The 26128-nt window shown below is 40.1% G+C and overlaps 1 protein-coding gene and 1 pseudogene across 3 annotated transcripts in view; one reads left to right on the top strand and one right to left on the bottom strand.

Annotated features, from left to right (window-relative positions):
- Positions 1-26128, top strand: part of Adcy8 (adenylyl cyclase 78C) — a 339012-nt gene that overhangs the window by 104427 nt on the left and 208457 nt on the right. For all 3 annotated transcript variants that reach the window (XR_010517431.1, XM_065217276.1, XM_065217289.1), the window contains exon 2: positions 24031-24081. The gene's annotated coding sequence lies outside the window, so the exon portion shown is untranslated. The remainder of the gene's footprint in view (positions 1-24030; positions 24082-26128) is intronic.
- LOC135697115 (heterogeneous nuclear ribonucleoprotein L-like) lies at positions 12789-14901 on the bottom strand (annotated as a pseudogene).

Below are 26128 nucleotides of genomic sequence, written 5' to 3'. Positions count from 1 at the left end.
CGAATTTGTCCACTTTCTTCGTCCTTATGTCTTCCGGAATATCAAACCGTGATTTGGCAACGTAGAACTCCAGCCTCGGTATCTGCTTTGCATCTGCCTTGATGTAGGTTTCGTCATCGATGACCACACACATCGGTTTCGTTAACCACTCTCGATACAGCTTCCTAGCGCGGGATTTGGCCGCCGTGTTTTGTTGATCACACCAGTTCGGTGCCTTCCGGACCTTGAATACATGAAGACCAGCTCGTTTCATGGTTTGCTGAACGAACCAGGCGGAGCACTTCGAGCCGCGTCGCGAATCGAAAGGTTTGGATTACGCTTGAAATAATCCAACACCTTCCGGGCCTTCACAGGGTCTGCTGTCTTCGATTTTCTTCCACTTCCAGCCCACCGCTCGGTCGTCTGGGACTCCTTAAGCGATTTTACCACCTGAGACACAGTTGTATCATAGACGTAACTCTAAGACCACTGGGTCCCGAAGAAAATCATTATTATTTTTGGCTCACTCAGTACCAGAACAACGGTCCCAAGCAGTCCCAAGCTATTTCACTCACCCCTGCATGTTCTGCATGAATCCACACACCCCTGATGTTATCTGTCAAACTTTCATAGCGAATCAAAACAAACATAGTGTAGTAATAGAATTTCAACTAGAATAGGGTACGTTAATCGTTTGCTTGGGACCAATAGGCTACTAAAGTGGTGAGTCAATTTAAAATCGTTAGTTTCGTATTGATTGTTGGTTGTATGGGTGATTCCCAGTTGTCTTCCGATCCATCTCATGGTCGCAGTCAGATTTTCCATGACGGCGCGCAAAATTCTCCGGCGATTTTCTTCTTGTTTCGATAACATCTCAATAACCACTTAACCGATTGTTATGAAATTTTGCACATGTAAACAATTCACTCCAAACTAGTTTTACCCAGATTTTCATCAATTTTTACCCACGGATAAAATAGTTACAATCGGATAAAAATGGTGCATTTTTTTCGAGTACAAGCCTTACCTTCCAGTATCTGTTCATAAAATTTTGCTGCATAGATCACAAATAATATCGTCGTTTCTTGTTCCGATCTGACAATTGTCCGAAGATGCCCAGGAGTGCCGAAACAAAGACATCAAGCGCTACATGATACATCATACTCGTAAACACCGCGCGTCCCTACTTAGGCTCTGAACCATTTGGTGGATTATTTTAACTTTTGGTTAAAATTTGACAGATGAAAAGTTATCGATTAACGCTGCTATCCGAGCGTGGTTACTTCTGATAGACAAGAAGTTAAATTTTGACAACTGTAGCTGAGCTCTTCTCGAAAACCGGTCGATCGACAGCACATGAATTTTCGAACATAGAAAATAACTTTCGAAATGTCACTTTTAACCATGAGTTAAATTTAATTCGGCAAATGGTTCACAGCCTTAGTGAACGCACACAACGACTGCAGCAAACTAGGGAGGCCGCTCGCAAATTTTACAGTCCTCCAAATTGTCAACGGCACTAATGCACTCTACTAAAGGAAGTAACGACCACTATTCCCATGCAAGGGAGTTATTATTATCTAATGACGACACTCTACATGAGGTAGACCCTGCTAATGTAAGTAATACAGACCCTCCAAAAATCTCTTCATTTCCTCAACAGAATGCGACTGAAATTTTGGTGTATTGCCGAAATTTCAATCGCATGAAAAGCCCAGCTAAAATGAAATAAATCCACCAGAACATTCTATCTTCTTCTTTTCAAATAATTCTTGGAACTTGGAAGCTGGGACGAAAGCGTCAGAAGCGAAGAAATTCTTTGGAAACATTTTTAATGTATTCCGGCACGACAGGAATTTTCGACTCTGTAATAAAAAGTCGGGTGGTGGAGTGCTCATTGCCATCAATGCTGACTTTATTTCTGAAGAAATCATAACTAATAAGCACAAGGAATTCGAAAATGTCTGGGTCAAAGGACTTATTTCCGGTGAAATACACATTTTTTTCTTCGGTGTATTTTCCACCTGAACATGCCCACGAGAGTGATGCAAAATTTGAAATTTTCGCTCCACAATACTTAAACGATTCCAAATCGGATCCTAACTAACCTCTCAAAATTTGAACCCATTTGGTGAGAAACTGAGATCGAGTTTGTATGGGAATTACTATGGTTAAACCAAGATTTTTGTTCATGTCTATCTAATAATTCACCATATCGGTCTGCTTCAAAAGCTTTTAACTGTACTTGTAGGAAATTTTCCCAGCTACAACTTCGCTGAAGATCACTTTTTGATTAAATGCAAGGATCGAAAGTTATCAATGGTTCAATGCGCTGATGTCTTATGATCATGCTCAATCAACTGCTCAGCAGGCAACATTGGTGTTTCTGGGGCGTTGAATAGGACACAAAAATCATGGCTACTATGTCACACTGCAAAATACAGTGTTGCCTACAGAGCAGCTGCTTGATCATGTCATAAGTTTACCAATCTCTTAAATAATTAATAACTTTTTCCTGTCTCGTTTCACATAGAAACGATCTAGAGCAAAGTTGTAGCTGAGAAAATTTTCTATAAGAATGGTTATCGAACTGTTTCGCAGCTCAATATGGAAAAAGACCAGAAGGCAATGAACAAAAAGTTGAGATTGGCCATAGTAATTTACATGCAAACTTCAAATGGCTTGTGCGAAGTCTGTTTCTAACCAAATGAGTTGTACCTTTGGGAGGCTTATCAGGACCCGATTTGAAACAATTTAAGCACTGTGGAGCGAAAAAGTCAAATTTTGCATCAGTCTTTTGAACTATTTTTTTTTTCAAATTGTTGAAACTATAATGTCAAATATGGAACCAGAAGTAAAACTGCACATTTATGGCGACTTCAATCAACGAAACACAGACTTTATTACAGACATTGAAAATGAATCATTTTTACTCCCAGTCGTAGGTGAAGACGAAACATTACAAATATTATTCGACAAAATATCTTATTTTGGTCTTAATCAAATAAACCATGTAAAAAATCAACAAATCTCATATTTAGACCTTTTATTTACAAATTGTACTGAAGACTTCTGTGTGTATACATCATTAGCACCTTTATGGAAAAATGAAGTGTTTCACACAGCAATTGAATACTCAATCTTCGTACAAAATTCTTCTTCCTCCAGCGACTGGGAATACGAGGAAGTGCCAATAAATTGGCATAATTTAATAAGTATTGAAGGAAATGTCGATACTGAAGTAGAAAAATTTCAGTCAAATCTTCAAACCCTAATTTTAGGAACTGTACCATTAAAAAAAGAAGACGAACACAAAACAATAAACTACCCGCATGGTTCAATCCACAACTGAAAAATTTGAAGAATGAAAAACAGAAAGCTCATAAACTATACAAAAAAAAAAACTGAAACCAATTTGCGAAACTATCACAACTTATGCAACCAATTAAATACAGCCATCAACTCTGCATAAGAGGGCTATAACCGCAAAGTCTAAAATGAAGTCAAGTCATGTCCTAAGAACTTTTTTAATTATGTAAACACGAAATTAAAAAGCAGCAATTTTCCTTCGCGATTGAATTTGGATGCAAATGTAGGTGAGAATTCTTCTGAAATTTGCAGTCTCTTTGCAAATTTCTTCCAAGAATTATACACCACATTTTCCGAAGAAGATCGTGACCGCGATTTCTTTGCATTCATTCCTGAAATTTCTAAAAACATCTCTGTCAACCAACTTTCTCAACATGAAGTCCTCAATGCACTAAAAAACTTAAACGCGTCGAAAGGGTCTGGACCTGACGGCATCGCACCCATATTTTTGAAAAACCTTTCTGAAGAACTCGCCTTTCCTCTAGAGCGTCTTTTCAACATGTCTCTGAAAAATAGAAATGGAAATTTGGAAATCATCTTATTTGGTACCTATTTTCAAATCAGGTGCAAAATCAGACATTCGAACTTACCGTGGAATTGCTATTATTTCTTGCATTCCAAAACTTTTGGAATCAATCGTAAACGGCATTATTTTTCAGCAGGTGAAAAATCTAATTACAAATAAACAGCACGGCTTTTTTAAAGGTCGCTCAACTACCTGTAAGCTTCTAGAATATGTATCTTTCATTCTTAAAGCGTTGGACAGTAGCACAGTAGACAGATACACCGACTTCAGTAATGCATTTGACTGCATCGACATACCATTATTAATCCTCAAATTGCAGAAAATAGGAATGGAGCCTGGACTTTTGAATTGGCTTCAATCATACCTAACGCATCGTAAACAAATAGTCCGCTTTCAAAATAAACTTTCAGAACCAATTTCAGTCACCCCTGGGGTACCCCAGGGTTCTCATTTAGGACCACTTCTTTTTATTTTGTACATGATCACTTTTGTGGTTTTGGAGATTCACATCGTCGTGATTGTGCGCTGCTAAATTTGTCGATTTTTTATCACACGGGCTATCGTTATTCGTTTTTTTTTCCGTTCGGTATACCTGTAATATTGTACTGGTTGTTAGTGGAAAGTGCAGTTCGTTGCGATAATCGTCTAATTAGAGCATATTTTGTGTTGTGAATCGTGAAACAGTGAAAAAGCTATCCAATCAGACATATTGTAGTGTATACTGTCTAGTATTGGGCGATCTTGACTGTCATAGTTGATAGTCATCTCGTAAAAAAAGGAACATTACTAAACAAACTAAACTGATCTAGAAAAATAACAAACTAAACGAACTTAAAACTGATTGTATTAAGAGTTATTGAAGAAAACGGTTTTTTAATGGCTTTCCACAAAAAAATGCATCATATCTCGTCAACGTTTAGAGATAAGAAATTGTTGTGTTGAGCAAAGTTGCTTGTTTTAATGTGATCTACATGTTGCGTGAAGACGCTAATTCATTTAATGAATATTAAAAAAGTAAATTTTCTTTTTATTATTATTCTTCTTCTTATTTTTCTTCTTCTTCATTTCGTTATTTAACGTCGGTCTCTGTTCCGCAATCTAATGCAAATCACCGACGGACATCGATTGCCATCCATTGACGGCAATCGAATGAGCAGGAAGGCAGCTTCCACACCTGCGTAGGATATCTTACCCATTCATCAACACACATGGGCCGGGACCAACAGCTTTACTTCCCTTCCGAAGGAAGACGTGACCAGAGATTGTTATGCCTCAGAAAAATCCCACCGACCTCGGCTGGGATTGAACCCAGACTTATTGGGGCGAGAAAGCAGTCACGCTTGCCACTACACCACCGGCGCCGGCTATTTTGTAATCTGTGAAAGGGAAATCACAAATCGAGTGTCAACAAAATACATGGCATGTTGAGAGATTGAGCTCGTGAGAGCAAATTTTCTCTCTCAAATTAGAATTTTTTGGCCCTCTGGGAACTGGTAGTAAAGCATGTTAAACTGTATGGGGAAAAATAATTTTTATTTAATTGTAGCTTGTTTAACAATAACTTCAGGGAAAAAACTGAACGACAAAGTCCCTGATTAATTTCTTTAGTTTATCGTTCACTTTTTTTGACCTGAATATGTACCGAAAGCGAATTATTACCACTTCTCTCTATTTCTGTATGGGTTTATTAAAAAATGTACGATTTAAATTGGTTCGTTCCACTGTGCACTCCAGGGCAACATTTGCATAGTGGCACGAAGCTAGATCCGGCCAGAAGATCGTAGGGTCCTCGTGTTGCTTCAGCAGAGGAACCAGACGCTTCTGTAGACACTCCTTGAGGTAGATCTCCCCGTTTACAGTCCCGGTAGTCACGAACGGCGCACTCCGTTTGCCACATGAGCAGATCGCTTGCCAAATCATGTATTTCTAGGCAAACTTTGAAAGTTTCTGCTTCCTTACTTCCCCCGGAAAATCAAACTTGTGCTGGGCGGTGAAGAACAGTAGCCCCGGAAGCTGCCGGAAGTGCGCGTTGACGTAAGTCTCATCATCCATGATGAGACAATTAGGCTTCGTCAGCATCTGGGTGCACAGTTTCCGGGCCCGTGACTTTCCCACCGTATTTTGGCGTTCGTCACGATTTTGAACCTTCTACGCTTTGTACGTATGCAGTCCCTTCCGGTCCTTGGCTATTTGAACGAAAGACTTGGACAGATTCATCTTTTTGGCCACATCACTGACCGAAGCATTGTGATTCCGCTTAAACGCTTTCATGACACGCTTGTGATCCTGATCACTAATAGAACATCCATTCTGACCGCATTTCTCCTTCCGTTCGATGCTCAGAGTTTCGTAGTAACGTTTAATCACACGACTCACCATTGACTGCACGATTCCGAGTTGTTTTCCGATGTCCCGATGAGAGAGTTGAGGATTTTCCAGGTGCTTGCGCAAAATCAATTCGCGACGTTTTCGTAACTTTCGTAAAACTGACGGCGATAGAAAATACAGTGTAAACAATGCTACTTCTACCGAAATTTTCAACAGAAAATACCCAATGGGTAATTTTCTACAGCGTTTTTTTCCGTGATGCAATTTGATGTGGGACACCCTTTAGTTAAACATTTCTCGCATTTTCAAGTGCAGTTTACACAATGTGGACACAAGTGTGCGATTAATTTCGATGGTCATTTGGATGCTATTTTAGTGCTATAATTGAGTTATATTTTTGGAATGTGGTCTGAAAATTCTGTGTAATATAAAGTGGTGAACAGTCAATATACAGGGATACATATGTTAATACTTCCGACATCGTCGCAATCCACTTCTACCTGGAGCTATGTATTCCTAAAAAGCTCCTCTACCATGTTTCTAATTGCTGATGCTGCTTGGGATTAGAAAGGTAAGCAGTGAATTTAGAAGAACTAAAATACCGGAAATGGAACGAGTCACTCGACGATATTTTACAAACTTGTGCAATACATTCCTATTCTTCTATCAGGTTATCAACATATTTGTAGCGCTTTGCTGATTTTTGGAGTAGTATTAAGCTTAAATAAGTCTTGTTCAATCTTTAGATCAGCTAACTTATTAAGGTTGAATTATGAGGATAAAATTCGCTTTATGCACTAATAATCAACTATATATTTAGCCTGGTGTTAATAAGCTTTTTCAACATTAAATCAACCAATAATCAACTTCTGTTCTTACTGTTTAGCTTGCATTGTTACTTGGGCAATTGTGACTAACAAGCTGACGAAAAACACAAAATAATGGTATTTTTCTACTCATAAAAACCACGAGAAAATCACGAATCATAAATTAATTTAAGAAGCTATTTTCAGCGACTACCAGCTTTGCCACAATTAAAACTGCTATGGCATAGGAAGCATTGCAAGGACAAAAGATTACACTTGCACATTCTGACGCAATCATCGTTTGGCACTCCCTCTTTCGAGGGTAATAAATTTTAATTGCATCCAGCTCCCTGATACAATATGATTGCCATCAGTGAAGCTCCACTCAGGGGAGATTGAACTGACGCAATGAGGAGAAAAGTGGGTTAGCGGGCTAGACACAGGACTGTTAATGGCAATCATTGCGTCGACATGGTTGATTACGTCAATCAGGTCCTAATATGTGGCAAATACGCTGGAAAATATCGGAAAGGTCAATTTAATAAAACAGAAATATAGTCTGCTGTCCAATGGTGTTTATCAGAAAAGTGAAGGTATCTGGAAAATTCCCTAACATATAGCAACACACATCAAGTTTGCTAACAAGGTAATCGATAGTGTCTTAACTAGGGTGCTTCAATTATAAATGTTAGTAAATGTTAATGCTAAAAATTGATAAATAAAGGGCGAACACGAAATTATTGCGACACCGAAAATGTCATGCCAATTTTCTTATAATGTTTAGAATCAAACCAAAATTTTAGGGTAGTTTTATACATATATTTACTTCAAAATTCAAAAGAAAAGTTAATCGATGGAGCCTTGAGTGTAAAATTGAACGCATTTTCGCTTGGTGCCCTCCATCAAAGTCTTTACAGTGTCATCCGGTACCAGTTTTTCAGTTTTTTTTTTTCCATTTTCTTAACATTTCCTTCTCGTCTTTGACTGTCTTCTTGCTCTTCCGAAGTTCCCGCTCCATTATTGCCCAGTACTGCTCCACCGGGCGCAGCTCCGGACAGTTTAGCGGATTCATGTCCTTTGGAACAAAATGGACAGAATTGGCCTCATACCACTCCAGGACACTTTTAGAATAGTGGCATGATGCCAAATCTGGCCAAAATAGCGGAGCTTCGTCGTGCTGCTGCAAGAACGGCAAAAGGCGCTTCTCGAGGCACTCAGGTTTGTAGATCTCGCCATTTACTGTGCCCTTTGTCACGAAAGGCTCACTCCTCAGTCCGCAAGAGCAGATGGCCTGCCAAATGAGATATTTGAAGGCGAACTTCGACATTTTCTTCTTCTTAAATTTGTCGTCCACATCGAACTTGCTCTTGCCGGTGAAAAACTCCAACCCCGGAATTTGCTTAAAATCGGCTTTTATATACGTTTCGTCGTCCATCACACAGCAGCCATATTTTGTCAGCATCTTCTCGTAGAGCTTCCGTGCCCGAGTTTTAGCCGTCGATTGTTGCCGCTCATCGCGGTTTGGGAAGTTCTGTACCTTGTATGTATGTAGTCCAGCTCTCTTCTTTGCATTCTGGACGTAGCTCTGCGACATGCCGATCTTTTTAGCCAAATCACGGCTTGAGACGTTGGGATTTACTTTAATCATCCGCTTCACCTTTCCCTCCGTCTTTTTGTTCTCCGGTCCCGGTTTTCTTCCAGCTCCTTTGCCGTGGTCCAACGTCAGCCGCTCCTGGAACCGCTTCAACACTCTGGAGACGGTTGAATGGTGAATGTTCAACATTTTTCCCAACTGCCGGTGCAACAGGTCAGGAAATTCCAGGTGTTTGGAAAGAATTTGTTCTCTCAACTCGCGTTGGTTCACCTCCATTTTCGTTGAATCGAAAAACACGACTTCGAGTTTGACAGCATGTACACAATACACATCAATGAGAAAGTGTGAAAAATTTGGTTGATTTTTACCCAATGGTAAAAAAGTTATGCCCTGTTGAATGTGTCGCAATAATTTCGTGTTCGCCCTTTACTCCGGAGTAGCTAATAATAAGAACATAATTTGTTAACACACTTCACACCACAATACACACTACACAACAGTATGAAGTGAGCCAAAAAAGGGAAAACAAGAGTTGCCACAGCTACCGGGACTGGACACGTCAAAAAGGGAACATGAACAAAGGGTATGGAAAAATGAGGATCAAGCTACCGGGTAATAACTAGATAAGCGTCTTTCTTATCCAGAGCTTCGAAGCGTTAAGTTTGCTATCCTCCATAAAAAGCAGAGATAAAGTTGAAGATAAAGAGAGAAGTTCATTTGAAATCACCGTTACCTAATTATAATCTATAGATTAGAAAGTGAAATAAGAATCAGGTATGGAGTAAAAGGACATAGCACAAAACAGAATAAAGTTAAAAAAAAATACCCGGTAGCCCTCCTAATACCCACCCTGGGACGTTCTTTCCTTAGGACCCATTATTAATCGCCTGAATTGTCTAGAAAGTTATCCGCCATTCCGGCGTGCGATTGGACTTCTAGCGCCGACGTCTGAAGGAGTGTGATCTGCCAATCCTGCGTACGATCCGTCCCTCTTGGATTCGGCGTAGGCATTACCCCGAGCGTCACGGAAAGGCGACATTCCCACGTTTCGAGCTTGCATCCGGCCGCATCGTGAGACACTACCCACATACACCCAAAAGAGAGAAAGTGCTTTCAATTCCTTGATCGATCATTCTGTATATCTACAGCCGACCCTGAAGGATCTTCTTTCATGCTCGAGCTAAAGCCACCACAAAAGAGGTTGTTGTAGAATCCACCCTCAGTGATCCCCGTTGGCTAGACCAGGGATCGAGGGCCTAACGAAGTGGTCCGTCTGACCGCTTTTAACAAACTTTTCCCTTGTTGAATTTCGTGAAATATCGTGAACTTTTTCAATCAACGCTAGGGGCAAAAATTTACACAGTTCCCCTAAATCTTGCATATGAAACACTTGTCTTTAATCCCTTTATAATTTTCTCCCTTGAGTACAATTTGAGAATTAGCTCAACAAGACAATTATTCCGGATAATATGCTTAACAAAACGCTAATTCGGGGCCAGATTCTAAGGGTGGAAAATCGTAAAAACAACGATTTCACCCCCAACATTCAGCAGCTTAATTTCATCGCAATTGCAATACTAAAACTTCATTGAGAAGATGATTTTCCAAGCTAATTAGATTTACAATGAAGAACTAGAATACAGAATAACGCCACTCTATACACCGGCGGAAACTAACGATTTTAAATAGGCTCACTACTTGACTAGCCTATTGGTCCCAGGCAAATCGATTAACGTACCCCATTTTAGTTAACATTCTAGTACTACACAATGTTTGTTTTGATTCGCTATGAAAGTTTGACAGATAACATGAGGGGTTAATGGATTTTCCTTTGTTTCGAGGGGTGCATCGATGAGCTTGGGACCGAAGATAGTATCAGAGCTGATCCAAAAAATTGAGCACGTTTCTTCGGGACCTACTAGTCTTAGAGTTAGCTCTATGACTTTATGCTGTCGAGGCAATATTAGCAACAATCAATACGGAACTATCGATTTGAAATTGGCTCACTTGTTGACTAGCCTATTGGTCCCAAGCAAATAGATTTTTTTTTCTCTGTTCGGGACCTAACACTACTGCGACCAGTAAATTGATCTATTGTAGTATATCCCGTGTCCTTAGTTTAGTCCATGTCGTATTACTCCATCACTATTGAGAAATGATGAATTATTCGATTTTTTACAGTTGCCATTCTGGTCCCGCTATTTATACTCTTCGGAGTGTTGAAACACCCTCCAAAGGTGCGCCCCTTTGTCAGTCAAAATTGGATTCCTTAGCAACAAAATTAAGGTATGACACCGATAATGACCATGCATCAAAACCCTATTCTTAACCACTTCAAACTAGGGAACAACGAAGAGAAGATTAGGAATCACATAGATGAAGACAACTAACTCATTTTTTTGCCTTGTTTCAAGATCATCCTCGGTAGACAAAGCCGAGTCTTGTCACTATCAACAAGACATAAAAAGTAACAAGGACTAAGATGTGTTCCTTGGATTACTGAAAAATCATGTTCCCCTAGTTTGAATTAGTCAGGACTAGGAATCGGTGGTAGATCTTACATCCCGTAACATACCACGAAAAGGTGATCTACCCACGTTACGGGGAAAGCAAAAAGATTAATGTATCCCATTCTAGACGAAATTCTAGTACTACACTATGTTTGTTTTGATTCGCTTTGAAAGTTTGACAGATAAAATGAGGGGTTCTTCGTTTTTCCTATGTTTCGAGGGGTGTATCGATTAGCTTGGGACCGAAGATAGTACCAGAGCTGAGCCATAAAGTTGAGCACGTTTCTTCGGGACCTTCTGGCCTTAGAGTTACCTCTATGATATTAGAGTTTCTTGAATCATTATTCAATCATAAAAGTGCTATTCAGGTTGTTAAGACACAATAAGGAACAAGAACGACAAGTGATCAGAAAAAAAAATCAGCTTCTTCTCTTAACTCTTTACCAGTTTTGAGTTTGTTAAAAAGCGCTCCAATGCGCCCAAGGGATCTACGTCAGACGCAATCAGGCGTAACATCTATTAAGAGACGCACATACCCATTTGGAGGTTATATTTTGCAACAAATAACGTCTAGTGTCTACAGAAATCGATTTTTTTTAATCAACCCTCAGGATCTCAGTTTAACTCAAGAATGTGTCAACACCCAGTAGGAGCTGAATTTATATTAGGCGCAAAATCATTCAAATATTCTTTTATTTTAGCAATTCTTGCTCAACTTGCAAAAATTCCACATCAAGCATTAAACAACCACAATTTCGCAATTTAAAATTTTGAACCATCCTCAAACTACACCGAGTAATTCAGTGGTTTGAAACTAGCAAAGTTTGTCATACTTCTGTGATTAAGAAATTGCCAGGTTTTTACAGGTAGTCGACACCCTGTTCATCTCGGTAATCCAGCTCATTGGATCTAATAGCATAAATCAGCATGCTTTTAGAATAAAAATAAAGCCAAACAGATCATCTCACGACCACACATATAACGAACTGTCAAGTCAAGTAATAGCAAGTCGAACAATGATTAGCTTCTAAGTAACATTGACAGATTTGCTCTTTGCATCCCCACAGCCATGTATAGACACTTCCAGCTATTTTCAACACAAAGTTCGATAAAAGAAGCTATTATCTTGCATCTAATACGGCAAACACGGCAAGAAACGGTTTTGTTCGGTTTGATAATGTTTCGAAGGGTCTACACGGTAAATGAATCTGACTCATATTTGAATCCCGTTCACTGAAATTCGCAAAAACGTAGGTCACTCATATGATGAGTAAATTTTGACTCTAATATGAGTAAATGTTACTCATATATGTTTTGACGGTAGGATTGACTGCACGCTATTTCCAATCGACTCAAGGGGTTGATCACTCCGCACAGTGTGCCAAAAATAAGCTTGAGCACACCTGGGCAGAGTTTGGCACCCATGGTTACAATTTTTCTGATCTTTAAAGTTACTGGCAACACTAAACTTTTTCTGCGCCTGCGCAGTGTGCATGTGCCAAAATTTGTTATTGATGTTGCCACAATATAATAATTTTTTTTTTTAAACACAACCGTGAATCTCCACCAAGTCTCGTCGTTGCTTTTGCTTTCCTTCTGAGGACATCAGGCCAGTGACAAGACCTAAACTAACATTAACGTTTGACAGTAGGCAGCATGTCCCGGGCTCAAATCGTTTATTTTGCTGTGCTGGGCCCTTTGTCACGGTATAACATGTTGCCTACGCGCCTGCCAATGGGCTGGAGGACATGGACTTCATCGTGTTCGGATTTGAGACAATCGCCCGTCACCGAAATGGGCGTGGAGACGGTGGAGACTGTCACGATCGCTGCCGACATTGGGTTGCCAGCTGCCGGTGCCGGTGCCGGTGCCATGCCCATGTTTTCGATGTTTTAGTTGCTCCACGCACCGTTCATCGTCTTGGACTAGGAGAAGCACAGCTTCATAATGAACGGGAATTTTATGCCTTTTAGATCGATCGCGCTGAGGTTGCACTTCATAATGGCGTTCACCGCTAGCGCTACGCTCGGGAACCGGACTGGGAATCCGGAGGAGGAACGTTCCGATTTCAACGGGAACATTCGCACTTGCGACGAGTTGCAGTCCTTGCTGGTGAATGCAGTCAGCGGCAGATCCTCGGACATACCGGGTGGGGGTGTTGAAGAAGTGGAGAATATTGCTCGGGAAAGGAAGCGTTTGTTCTTGGAGGTGCTGTAGTACTTGAATCTGATAGAACGAGGGAAAAGACGGCTTTCATTTGAGTACCTCTTTTACTCAGAGTTGCTCCGAGCTACTCTGGTTTGCTCTGGGATCTGATCTAATTTGTGACGAAAACAGAATTAGTAGAGCATATAGTTTTGGAATTTAACCATCTGACGTTTTCTACCAGTTCATTGAAGTTTTCGCTATTTTCATAAATCACTCTGATGATGGCTTTCTGCAGGGCACTTTTCTCTTTGCAATGGTAATGAAATTGACCAGTTTCGTGCTAACGTAATACTGGGCATCCAGATGCTTAGAGCAAGCGAATGGATATTCCCTTCCGGCTACCAGCTCCGGTGGGGACATATACTTGAGGATGAATCCTGTGAGGGTTTAGATTGCTAGAACAGGAAAATACAAACGTACAAACTATTCCACCAATCATCCACAGACGCCCTCTAGCCCCATTTATTTTGTATCAAAACAGCAACGTTATTGCGTGATATTTGTTTTGCTAGCAGGTTCTCCGATGAATTGAGTGTATTTCACGACAAAGATCACCGGCTGAAAAAACTAACGTTTCTTTACACCAAAAACATTGATTGCTTGGGCTGCGCTGTCAAAACAATCGAGATAATAAAATCGTTCGTCAGAGAGCAAAAGAGTTCCTCAGAGTTACTCTGGATTGCTCTTAATTTCTCACTGTCATCCCCTCGTGATAGAATTGTCCTGCAGGGTGTAGGGGTTGGTGGACTCTGACAAGTAGTTCTGCTTGGAAAATGCAATCTTAATTTTACTACCATCATTTCCGATTGAAATGTTGTTCAAATGCTGGATGCTCTTTGGTCTTCAGGAACTTTATCCTGACATAATTTCCGTACAGACAGAACAGATTGAACACCTTGGCTATGTTGGTATCGACTCCATAGACCATCATCACTGCGCCCTGTTGCTGTGCAGGTTGAATGAAATTGGCTGATCCGTTTCGGAAAACTCAGGCGGTGCAAATCCGTTTCCTCCACCGGCTCCCAGAATGGCCATCGTTGACTAATGATTGACAGTCGTTGTACGGGTTGGGCCTTCTCCCGAAGATAGAAGGATCTTGTAGCAACGGGGCTCGTCCAATGTGTAGTCCCAACTGGAGTCCGTGTCGTTTTTGTAAACATTGAGATTTTCTGGCTTGGCATAGTCGATCTTCAATGTGTAGCAACCGGAGTAGATGTCACAGCCGTTCAATGCATCGCGGGCTCTGGTGGCGGATTCAATGCTGTCAAACTCAACCATAGCTTGGACTCCATTCTTCTTGAATATTTTGATACGTTCCACTTGTCCGTTGGGTGAGCAAATGGTGTATAGAACGTCCACTGTAATATGATAGACTGGATTAATGATGGTGAACAGCAGGATATGGTTGGGCCGGGTTGCTATCTCTCGCTTTTGTCGAGGCTCATATGTTACGTTGACGTTGTTACTGTTCCGGCTATTGAGCGGAACCGTGTCGATCATCTCCTGGCCGGTACAGAGGCGCTTGTTGTGCGGCCCGTCCTGGCTACCAACGGCACCGTTTCCGTTGAACGCCATGAACATTGAAATTGAGTTTTGTTTACTAGCACACACGGGCAAGCAAAGAACAGGAAAGGGTTGAGAAAATGTCGTGACATCTCACTATGCTTCACTTATCACTCGCGACAGCCTACGCTAATAGCCGCTGTTGAAAAATCTGGAACTTTAGGTGAAACTACACCCAGTATCTCGGAACGGAAATGTTCTTCTTACTCCCGGGTCATCTCAGGTTTCGAAAAACGAAACAAAAACAAGCGCTGTTAAAATACCGGGTTGCCAAACAAGGCATTATTCACAAGCAAACAAAAGTCAGTTCAATGACTTCTCGGCACTGCCGGCACAGCTGTGGTACCCTGAGGCATACTGAGAAAAAAGTTGGCGCAAAATAAGTGTGTAGAATTGGAATCGACTCAAATTTGAGTAGTATCAGGTCGATGTTTTCCATTCGTCATCTTGTTAGTCTAAACTTTGTTTACTCAATTTGGGGTACCCTACCAGTGCTGATGAAAACTAATTTCTTCTACGCTCAAACATGCTGAAAATGAAGGCAACCTTGAATGATAAACTACCTGTATGAATTTGAATTTTTCGATGATAACATTCTCTTGATAGCGGCGCCGGTGGTGTAGTGGTAAGCACACCAAAAGGCCTGGGTTCAATCCCAGTCGGTGCCGCCGGAATGTTCTGAGGCATAAAATCTCTGATCACGCCTAGGGAAGTAATGCCGTTGGTCCCCGGTTCATGAGTTGATGGGTCGATAGGTAGGGTCCAGGTGTGAGAGCTGCCTTCCTGGCGTCGGCAGCATTGGTGTTCAGCACGGAAAACAAGATCGACGAAAAACAAATCAAGCTGAACATTGCATTAGGTCCTAAGCAACATTGATCGATTCTCTTCGTCGACTTTCTCTTTCGTTAATAACTTGAGCACATAAACGTTTCTTGTTGTGCTTGTCGTATTAGATGCTAGATAAAAGATTCTTTTATCGATCTTTGTGCTGAAAATACCTGGGATTGTCTTTATATTGCCGTGGGGATAGAAGGAGGAAGTTGACGAAGAGAATCTGTCAATGTTACTTAGGACCAAATGCAAAGTTCAGCTTGAAATCAAGGAAAAGAAAATAGTACCGAGTTTTCAGTAAGTCAACTTGCTTGCGTCATCCTACTCCGTTTTACATCGCACACTTAACCTCGGAAATCTTTGTGTGATAACAGAAAACCTTTGTGGAAATTAGTGAAACATCTGAAAGACAACGCAGGAGTGCAGAAGCTGCCACGGAATTGGACAGTTTATGCACTCCTGCATCGACTTTCAGATATCAGCCACATATATGTACTCTATTTTGTATTTTTTTTTAGCATTTGGGTCACCCACAATTATGGGCCACTTCAATTTGAACGCAGAACCGACTGATCCATAATAGTGACTAGTAGATTGATGCAAAATTTGAAATTTTCGCTCCACAATACTTAAACGATTCCAAATCGGATCCTGACTAACCTCTCAAAATTTGAACCCATTTGGTGAGAAACTGAGATCGCACAAACCATTTGAAGTTTGTATGGGAATTACTATGGTAAAACCAAGATTTTTGTTCATGTCTATCTAATAATTCACCATATCGGTCTGCTTCAAAAGCTTTCAACTGTACTTGTAGGAAATTTTCCCAGCTACTACTTTGCTGAAAATTACTTTTAAATTAAATGCAAGGATCGAAAGTTATCAATGGTTCAATGCGCTGATGTCTTATGATCATGCTCAATCAACTGCTCAACAGACAACATTGGTGTTTCTGGGGCGTTGAATAGGACACAAAAATCATGGCTACTATGTCACACTGCAAAATACAGTGTTGCCTACAGAGCAGATCATGTCATAAGTTTACCAATCTCTTCAATAATTAATAACTTTTTCCTGTCTCGTTTTACATAGAAACGATCTTCAGCAAAGTTGTAGCTGAGAAAATTTTCTATAAGAATGGATATCGAACTGTTTCGCAGCTCAATATGGAAAAAGACTAGAAGGCAATGAACAAAAAGTTGAGATTTCCCATAGTAATTTACATGCAAACTTGAAATGGCTTGTGCAGTCTGTTTCTAACCAAATGAGTTGTCCATTTGGGAGGCTTATCAGGACCCAATTTGAAACCATTTAAGCACTGTGGAGCGAAAAAGTCAAATTTTGCATCAGTCTAGTGACTAGCTGACCCATAATACTGGGATGTAGAATCAAAGCTAGAGCGATGTATGTAAAAGTTAAAATTAAAAGGCTTCCTTAGTAATCCCCAAGCCATTTGCCCTAAACCTTCATCGAGCGTTACCATTTTTTGCCCAGACTCATAATTTGGGATTATGAACCGAACGAACCTATAAGATTGCTGATACTTTTTCAAAATGCTGCACCCTAGTCTACCCTCGTACTACAAAGCTTTTCTTCAAACATAAAATTACAATTATCTTTTCTGCTCACACTTCACCAGTCCTATTCGCATGAAACCCATTGGATTCCAAAATTGTTCGCTCCCTTTCTAAAATATGATACCTCAATAAGCTACCCACTTTTACATGCTATTGCCACTCTCGCTCTCAAGCACTAGTCACTTTTGCCTACACTGTCGATTCAAGTTCCCGAATAAGCTGCTTATGCGGAAGCAAGCAGAGAAAAACCTACCTAGTGAATTCTGCAGGATAGACTCCACCACAAAATAGACATAATTTATTGCTACATTACACACACACATAACCTACCGTACATCAACTCCTGTGGCAGCAACTTAAAGCTGGCCTTTCTTGCGCTGGCTGATTTCTGGTGTTCCATCGAGAACGGTCCAGAAAAGCGGGTAAAGAAAGTGGAAGAAAAAAAGGAGCTTTCCGGGAGCTTTATGTTCCCAAGCTGCTGCCTGGCACCGTCCCACAGCCACCATTTGGTGGTGGAAAAACGAAAAAGGAAACCGGATGTCGCACCGTAATTTATATTTTAGCGACGTTTTTACTACGCTACGATCATATATGTGTTGGTGAATGTGTGTGTGTGTGTGCGGTACCTACTCAGTGGCAAAATAACATGAGAGTTCCATAAGAACCGCTGATGACTTTGCGAAACAAGGATTTGTAGGAAAAAGTAAATATTACAATATGTAGCAGACTGGAATCGAACCTTGAGCTTTCATATTACTGCGTACGGGATTTGTGTTTATGTCTAGTGATGTCCGATTTCCATTTGATTTACCGACTAATCGATTAACGGTCCTAAATATCGAATATTTTTCGATCCAATAGGATAAGTGAGCCATTTTGTTGGCCCAAGAGTTTCCAGAATTGGAACTCATTCTAAATTTTCAATATTTTTCTTTCTTTATCAAGTTTATTTCCATGCAAGGTTAGATCACACATTTTGTCATATGTATATGTAAATGAAACCATGAACATTTATTTCAAATAAGAGATGAACTAGCCTATGGCTAAAAATCTCTATAATAAAGTAATTAAAAAAAAAAAAAAAATTATTTCAAATTTGAGTAAGGTTTTAACAAAGACTAGAGCACTAGTGCCATAACTGGTCCACTTACCCTACTTCTTGATAAAAAATCGAAGTAATCGATTATTTGACAACGATTAATCGGGACTATTAATGACCGGTAACACAGCTTGATCTTGCTATTAAGTGGAGCCACATACAAGACAATATCTTCGAAGTGATGGTGGCTACCATACATGCATAAATACCGAAGCTTTTAATGAATAATCGAGATAATTTGCACTCAAACACCCATCGAAATAAATTAATGTTGATAGATAAGATACATAAATGTGAAAATGTTACTAAGTTGTTACACTAAGTTGAGGGCCGGTGTATAGTTCCAGTTAGGACATAAAAACCAAAAAGCGAAAAGAAATATTTCAATAGAAGCCAATGCACTTTTGAACATTAGCGTTTATTTTACAATTTATCTCTTGGTTTTTCGTAGTAATTTCGGTCTTCCCCCTCGCTCCAGTCACAAACATACTTATCCTCGATCATCTCCGGGCGGAAGCGAATGACAGAAACCATCGACGAACTTGAAAAGTGAATTTATTTTTAGATCACACATTCCAAGAGTGGCATAGTAAAACGAAGCAACCTGGGGGCTGGGTGACAACATTCCCAGAAACGGGCGAGATAAGCGTTGGAGCAAATTTAAAATAAGAATCCAACTTCTGTCGGTTTCCGCCGCTGCCTGTCAGCAATCGATTCAAGTGCCCATCGTTACCAAGTTGGTACAAAGCAATTCCATTTGCATTTCCCCCTCCCAAGCCCCCCAAGAGGACCAACAAAGCCGTCAGATGTCTGCTTCATTTTCTTCGCTCACCATTATCGCCCTAAACACGAGCCAAGAAGGTATCATCATCGCTTTCCTTGTCCGTGGGATTATCCTTTATTCAAATGTCTTGGCTTGCATCCTTGGAAACGGAAGCCGGCGGAAAAAAAGCTTAGCCTTTTCGGATTATTGCCATTCCTGACGGGCGGGGGGACAATCGACCAACAGTTTGTGAGTGGATTTTCGGTACAGTAATCCCTCCATCTATGTGGTGGGTGGTACCGACCGGATGTTCTTCAACCAATTACGATGATTATCTTTTTATGTGATTGGTGTCAACCAATATCTTCAGAAAATCAGCTCATTTCGTTAAAGGACAGCCGAGAAATAGCGTGGGGTGGACCCATCGCATAAATGGGGGGGTTACTGTACTTCAGCAGGTGTCTTTCAACTTCGGTTTTACGATTGTTGGTGTGAAATGCCGCCATAAAATGGAATGGCTTTGTGTTCAATGTTTCAGACCATAAGGGTCATTTCCGTGTGCGGAGTTTTATTTTTTTCCGGAAGGACATTGTGACAGCTCGTACAACACGAGAAAAGGGCCTATCATTGTTGAACGATTCTCTTCAGTGATTTTCTCTTTCGCGAATAACCCGACTGCAAATGAATTTCCCATTCAGTGTGTTGTTTCAGGCGCAAGCAAACATCATCTTCTGTCAAATTGTGCTGAGAGCTTAGCAAGCAATTCGTTTATGTTGCTGTGGTAAACGTGGGAGAAAGTCGATGAAGATAATCGATCAACGAGGATAGGCCCTTTTCAAATGTTACGCGAGAAGGCAGATTATCAATAACATTATGATCTCAGCTGGGACAGCTTTGAAAATCAGAAAACAAATATAAGTGTGGGCTGGTTTCTGTTTGTGAAAGTACACATGTACATGTCCATAGTCGTAAAAAAAGAATCTCCATAACCATAAATATCACCGTGCATTTAAGATTGGCAGTGTAATCCAGGTGTTCTGAACATCCTTAGAGATCATACTCAAGATGACTGTTAAGTAGCAACAATTTAAGCGCTTTATTGGCAGTGCTGTACCAAATAAGAATTCATTACTTCTTTCAACATAATAGTAAACCAATATGTTCTTCATGGACACAATGTCATCTGGAAACCAAAATTTAAAGAATGAGCTGCTTTCAAAGAAGGGAAAACAGTATGAATGCATAAAGTCTGTTCCATTTGGAGTTTAGTCGCAGTTGTTGTGGTTGTTAACTTGCACGGTTCTATGGTACGGCTGAGTTTGAAGACTCTGTCGCATTTGACCTGAAGGGTCGGGTTTAATATTTGTTAATGCTGGGAATCGTGATTGGATTTTCTGTTTTATTGGATTTCTTGAATTTTGCGATTGCGGATTAGGGTTGTTTGATCACCCCAGCAGGCCTGGGTTCAATCCCAGTCGGCGCCGCCGGGATGTTCTGAGGCATAACATCTCTGACCACGCCTTCCTTCGGAATGGAAGTAAAGCCGTTGGTCCCCGGTTCATGACTTGATGGGTCGATAGGTAGGGTCCAGGTGTGGGAGCTGCCTTCCTGGCGCGTCGGTAGCATTGGTGCTCAGCACGGAAAACAAGATCGACGGAAAAAAAAAATGGGTCATTTCTCCAAGAGGGTGTCATTTTGTAGGTTTTTCATTTAGCTTTAAGGGAAAATTACAAGAACTATTATTCATCAGCTTTTCGGATGAACTTTTGAACTTTTCGCTGACTTATCGGCCATCTTTTCCCACCACTTCTCCGAATCAGATGGTGTTTTGATTTTTTGCCACATGTCTTCAATACGCTTGATAATTGCCCAAAATGTTTCGATGGGATGATAATCTGTACAATTCTGGACAATTTGGTGGATTTATACTTTTTTTTCTATAAAATTGACATTATTTTGGTTTTACCGATTCAATAACATCCCTACTGTGATGGCAGCTGGCTAAGTTGGGCCAGAACTTTACGGGACCTTCGTGCGACTGAATGAATGGTAAAATTCTCTTTTGGTTAAATTTCTCCTTGTAAAGTAGTCCATTCATAGTCGCTCCAGTGATGAAAACCTTTGTTTTCTTTCCACAACTGCAGATGCCTTCACAAATCAGCAACTTTAGCGAATTTATCTGCAAAGACAAATTTGAACTTACCAGGAGCACCCCCCTTATGTTTGTTTGGCAAGGTCACATTTTTGACCCGGAATTTGTCCAAAGTCTATTTTTACGGTTTCATCGTAAGTTTTCAACGTGAGTGTGCAGAATTTTTTCACATCTGTCGGGCTCTATATTCGATAACTTTTAAACGTGTGTAGAAAGCTGTATACGACAAGAATCACAAATTTTTAATTTACTGTTAAGTTTGTTCTGTTCCAGATCAACCCATTTCTGTATATTATAGACTTTTCCAGAAAGTATAAGCACACCTTATTTTAACGGTCACTTTGAATATAATGAAATATTTCAACATGTTTTGGCTGCGTCCTTTTGTTTGCTGATTTCTGAATGACATAGCATCAAAAAAGTGCTCAGTTTTGTGTTTCCTGTCAAAATGCGTGGTCTTACTCCGGAACAACGAAAAAGTATTGTGCACAAATGGTGCACTGTGAGCGGACTCTCCTTGAGAAAATTGGCCAAAAAAGAGGGTGTAAGCGTCGGAGCGGTACGAACTGCGAATAAAAAATATAGGGAACAGTGTACGTTTGAAGATGCGCCGAAGATTGGCCGGAAATCCGGTCCTGTAAGTCCGGATATCGATAAAAAGATCAGGGATGCCTACAAACGAAAACCAGCGACTTCCATTCGGGATGTTGCGAAAAAACTAGGGACCTCGTCGAGTAACGTCATGCGTGCCAAAGAAAGACTTGGGCTAAAACATACCGGAAGCAGAAAAAACCCAAAAAGAACCCAAAACAGGCCGCGTCCGTGAAACCACGGGCCCGCAAACTCTACGATTCGTTTTTGTGTCGAAATTCGGGGTGTATAATAATGGACGACGAAACGTACGTGAAACTAGATTACAAAACGCTTCCCGGACCACAATTCTATACTGTAAGCGAAGGCAAGGACATCCCCGAAACAGAGAAGGCAATTTTTACCGGAAAATTCGGTAAGAAGGTTATTGTTTGGCAGGCAATATGCGAGTGTGGTAAAACATCTAGTCCGTACATCACAACGGAGACGATGAACACTCAGAAATACGTTAAGGAATGTCTCCAGAAGCGATTGTTGCCGATGATCAGGCAGCACGAAGGTCAAGTAGTATTTTGGTCTGATTTGGCGTCATTTCATTACGCAAAGGACACTTTAGAATGGTACAAAAGTCAAAATGTATGTTTCGTGCCGAAAGACATGACTCCGCCGAACTGCCCGGAGGCACGGCCAATCGAGACTTTTTGGGCTTTAACCAAAGCAAAGCTTCGAAAATGAATAAAACCAGCGGACGACATCCAAAAATTCAAAAAAGATTGGCCAAAAGTGGTCAAAATGGTGGGAAGTACCACTGTGCAGAAGCTAATGGGTCAAGTTTGAGGAAAAGTTAGGAGTCTTGGCTATGATTAAATATGTTGATTAAACGAGAGTAAAATATCATTTGAAATACAAATACAAATATGATTTGCCAAATAAAATTATTTAAATTAAAAAAAAACATGACTTTTTTGGTATTTTGAAAGTGTGCTTAAAATTTCTGGAACAGTCTATAGACTCCGTGAGATTTTGGCAATTTTCGATCAACTTTTTTTAAAACGTTTATGCACTTATAATGAAAAGTATTTATTTTAACTACCACTTCGTCTTCTGAATTACTGAACTTAAGCAGGTCACTTTCACAGATACTCAGTGAATTATATTCTAATGTTGATTACGTGTCAGATTTGGCTTATATATGGACGTAGGTAATTCAAACCCAACCCACTTGGTACCATGAATTGCTTTGCAATAGGTAGCATGTAAGCATTTTAGCAACAAGCTTATACCTATGAGGTGCATGAAAAAAGGTCACATAGTTTTATTTTTATATTTTAGAAGAAATTTAATATATTGATGAGCCACCAAGAGCATTTTCATTGTAAAATTTTCTTATCTTTCGGGAAATTTTTTTTTGGAACTGGAGAACCGCGAAATACATTTGAAAATGGCCAAAAACTACCAACATTTTAAATATATCTACTTTCAAATCGCTACATCTCGAAAACGGTGCGACTTGTCAAAATTTTACCCACGTGCTTTTTTATTGTAAATTTTATGTACTTTCATTATTTAAAGTTGAAACAGTAATTGGACCAAGTTTTGGATATTTTCCAAAAACTTGAGGTTTTAAATATATATATATAACTTTTTTGACAATCATTTCACCATCTTGACCTATAGTGCAAAAAATGCAATTTTTTTGTTTCCTAAAACATTTTTGAGATTTTTTTTAAAGGGGTAGTTTTTTTTAGAGTGTATATTTTGTTTTCAAATAGTCTCATCTATTACCTGCAATATTGCACAAGACACCAAACCGATCGGACAAACAGTTTTCGAGTAAAAATTTTCTGAAAATAAGCTTGATATTTTTCCATAGGCCCTTTTCAAAAATAAGGCTGGATTCAAAATGGCAAAGTCGGTCATGAGGAACGTTTTCGCAAATTTTCAACCAAATCAAAAACACAAAAATAAACCGATTTGCGAATTCGTAGGGAATTGCTCCGCTACAGTAATTAAAAAGAAGCGGCCACATACTAACTGGAACAGACTTTACTTTACATTGGATAATTTATTTGATGTCATAAAAATTCATTTTTTTAATACTTGCATTTTTCAACCTTTTGTCTCCCATTTCTAGCACTGTAGGAACCATCTGATCTCCCGAAAATTAGGGAATTTCCGGTGCTTGGTGAGTATCTGCTTTTTTGAACTTTTTTTTAAACTCCGGAATCTGCTGATATTCAAGAACCGTTAGAACTCCTGGAGCCTTCAAGAATTTCGAATGCTTAAAAAAAACTACAAGGGACAGCTCTATGGGCTATGGGCAGCTCTAACTTCTTCTCTCAACAAGTTGAGAGATCTTAGCCTTTAGCAGAAAGACGATCAACACTTTTTTCGGCAAATTTATGATCCTGTTTCACGTCATGGTTCTTCTATATGCCTGTTCAGATAAATTAGTACTGTTATTTATTTTCTCTACTGCGCTATATCCAACGAGTAGAAATAACAAGCGATGTCGGTTACGCGCTCGGAAAATTGAAAATTCGATAAGTATAGCTGGAAAAATCTTTACGATTAATCGTAATCGAATAATTGGACTTTTAGGTATTAGTGTAATTACATATTTTTTGGTGGTGGTCCTTTGAAGGCTTGCTTCCACTCACATGCTATAAAAAATGATTTTCTGAATTTTGAAATCATTAGATGTTATAATGATATTTTGTACTTGTTAATAATGATTGTTTGATACATAAAACCTGTCAATTTCACTTCCAGAGTGTTACAATCAGCGATTTATGTTATTTGCTTAACGCTTATGTTTATGTGTTACAGTATAAAAGTTTTCTCGATGTTAATAGCAATTTAAATGTGTCAAGGTATGTTTTAAGCTAGAAAATAAAAAGTGATTCTTTCTACAAAATTCTCATTCACCTCACTCAGCAGAATGCAACCGTAAAAGGTTTAGCATGGAAAAATAATAAGAGAGGAATCATCCACACTACTTGTTGCTGCTAGGGTGGGATAACAAGGGGGCTACCAGGACAAACACCTCGGCGGGTTTGGCAAAGCAACGACCTCATTTGTCATTCTCGCATTTATCATAAGAATCCGACTCTAATTGAAAGGTCCCGCTCTTTATACCCTTCGGAGTGTTGAAACACACTCCAAAGGCGCGCCCCTTTGTCAGTCAAAATTGGATACCTTAGCAACAAAATTAAGGAATGACACCGATAATGACCATGCATCAGAACCCTAGTCTTAACCACTTCAAACTAGGGAACAACGAATAGACGATTAGGAATCACATAGATGAAGACTAACTAACTCATGTTTTCCTTGTTTCAAGATCATCCTCGGTGGACAAAGCCGAGTCTTGTCACTATCAACAAGGCATAAAAAGTAACAAGGACTACGATGTGTTCCTTGGATTACTGAAAAATCCTGTTCTCCTAGTTTGAAGTAGTCAGGACTAGGAATCGGTGGTAGATCTTACATCCCGTAACGTACCACGAAAAGGTGATCTACCCACGTTACGGGGTGGGTGGGTTATACAATGTTGTTCAACCTCTTTTAATGGCCAGCAGTGCTGGAGAACTATTTCTTAGTCTCAAGGTCGGCTGGTGTACTTTACTCGGCAAATCAGACCTCGGATAAGGTGTAGTAAAAAGAAGCTGGTGAAATACAATTTTACCATTTATTTCCCTAATTTAACATGGTGTGTGTGGGGGGGGGGGAGAAGTGTGTGTAAGGTGGTTTGTTACAAATACCTGACCGGCCGGTGGCTGCTGGAATTTACTGGTGGGGGTGATGGTGGTCTCGATGACGGTGGCTAGCTTGATGGCGGGAAACAGTGAGGCTGTAAAGACTCGGTGAAAGCGTCTGGCGACGCACGGAGGGGTATTTTTTTTTTATCTAGTTCGTTTATTTGGAAGGCTCAATCGCGTTAGCTTTACGGAGCCGATAATTCATTGTTCACTGTGTGTAACAAAATTCACTTAATTCTATGTCTAGTAGGAGTTGGGCCGATTACTCGCGATTTACTCGAGGTTAGAAGGGTACATTTTCGAAGGATAGGATCAGGGGAGGAGCTTGGGGTATGGTTTCGTTGTCTCATCAGAGCGTTGTCGCCAGTATGAACGGTAGTGCTGTTCTAGCTTCGTCCGAAGTTCGACCGGCTATGGTGACCAGTGGGCGACGATGAAACTCATCGAGACGGGGGGACAAGACAAACAAAA

This window comes from Ochlerotatus camptorhynchus, unplaced genomic scaffold, assembly GCF_037179485.1.
Source record: "Ochlerotatus camptorhynchus isolate MF236.1 unplaced genomic scaffold, CSIRO-AGI_Acam_v1.1 ptg000007l, whole genome shotgun sequence".
In the NCBI taxonomy this organism is placed as follows: Eukaryota; Metazoa; Arthropoda; class Insecta; order Diptera; family Culicidae; genus Ochlerotatus; species Ochlerotatus camptorhynchus.
Note: the sequence above shows the minus strand (reverse complement) of the source record. Positions and strands in the feature narration are given on the sequence as shown.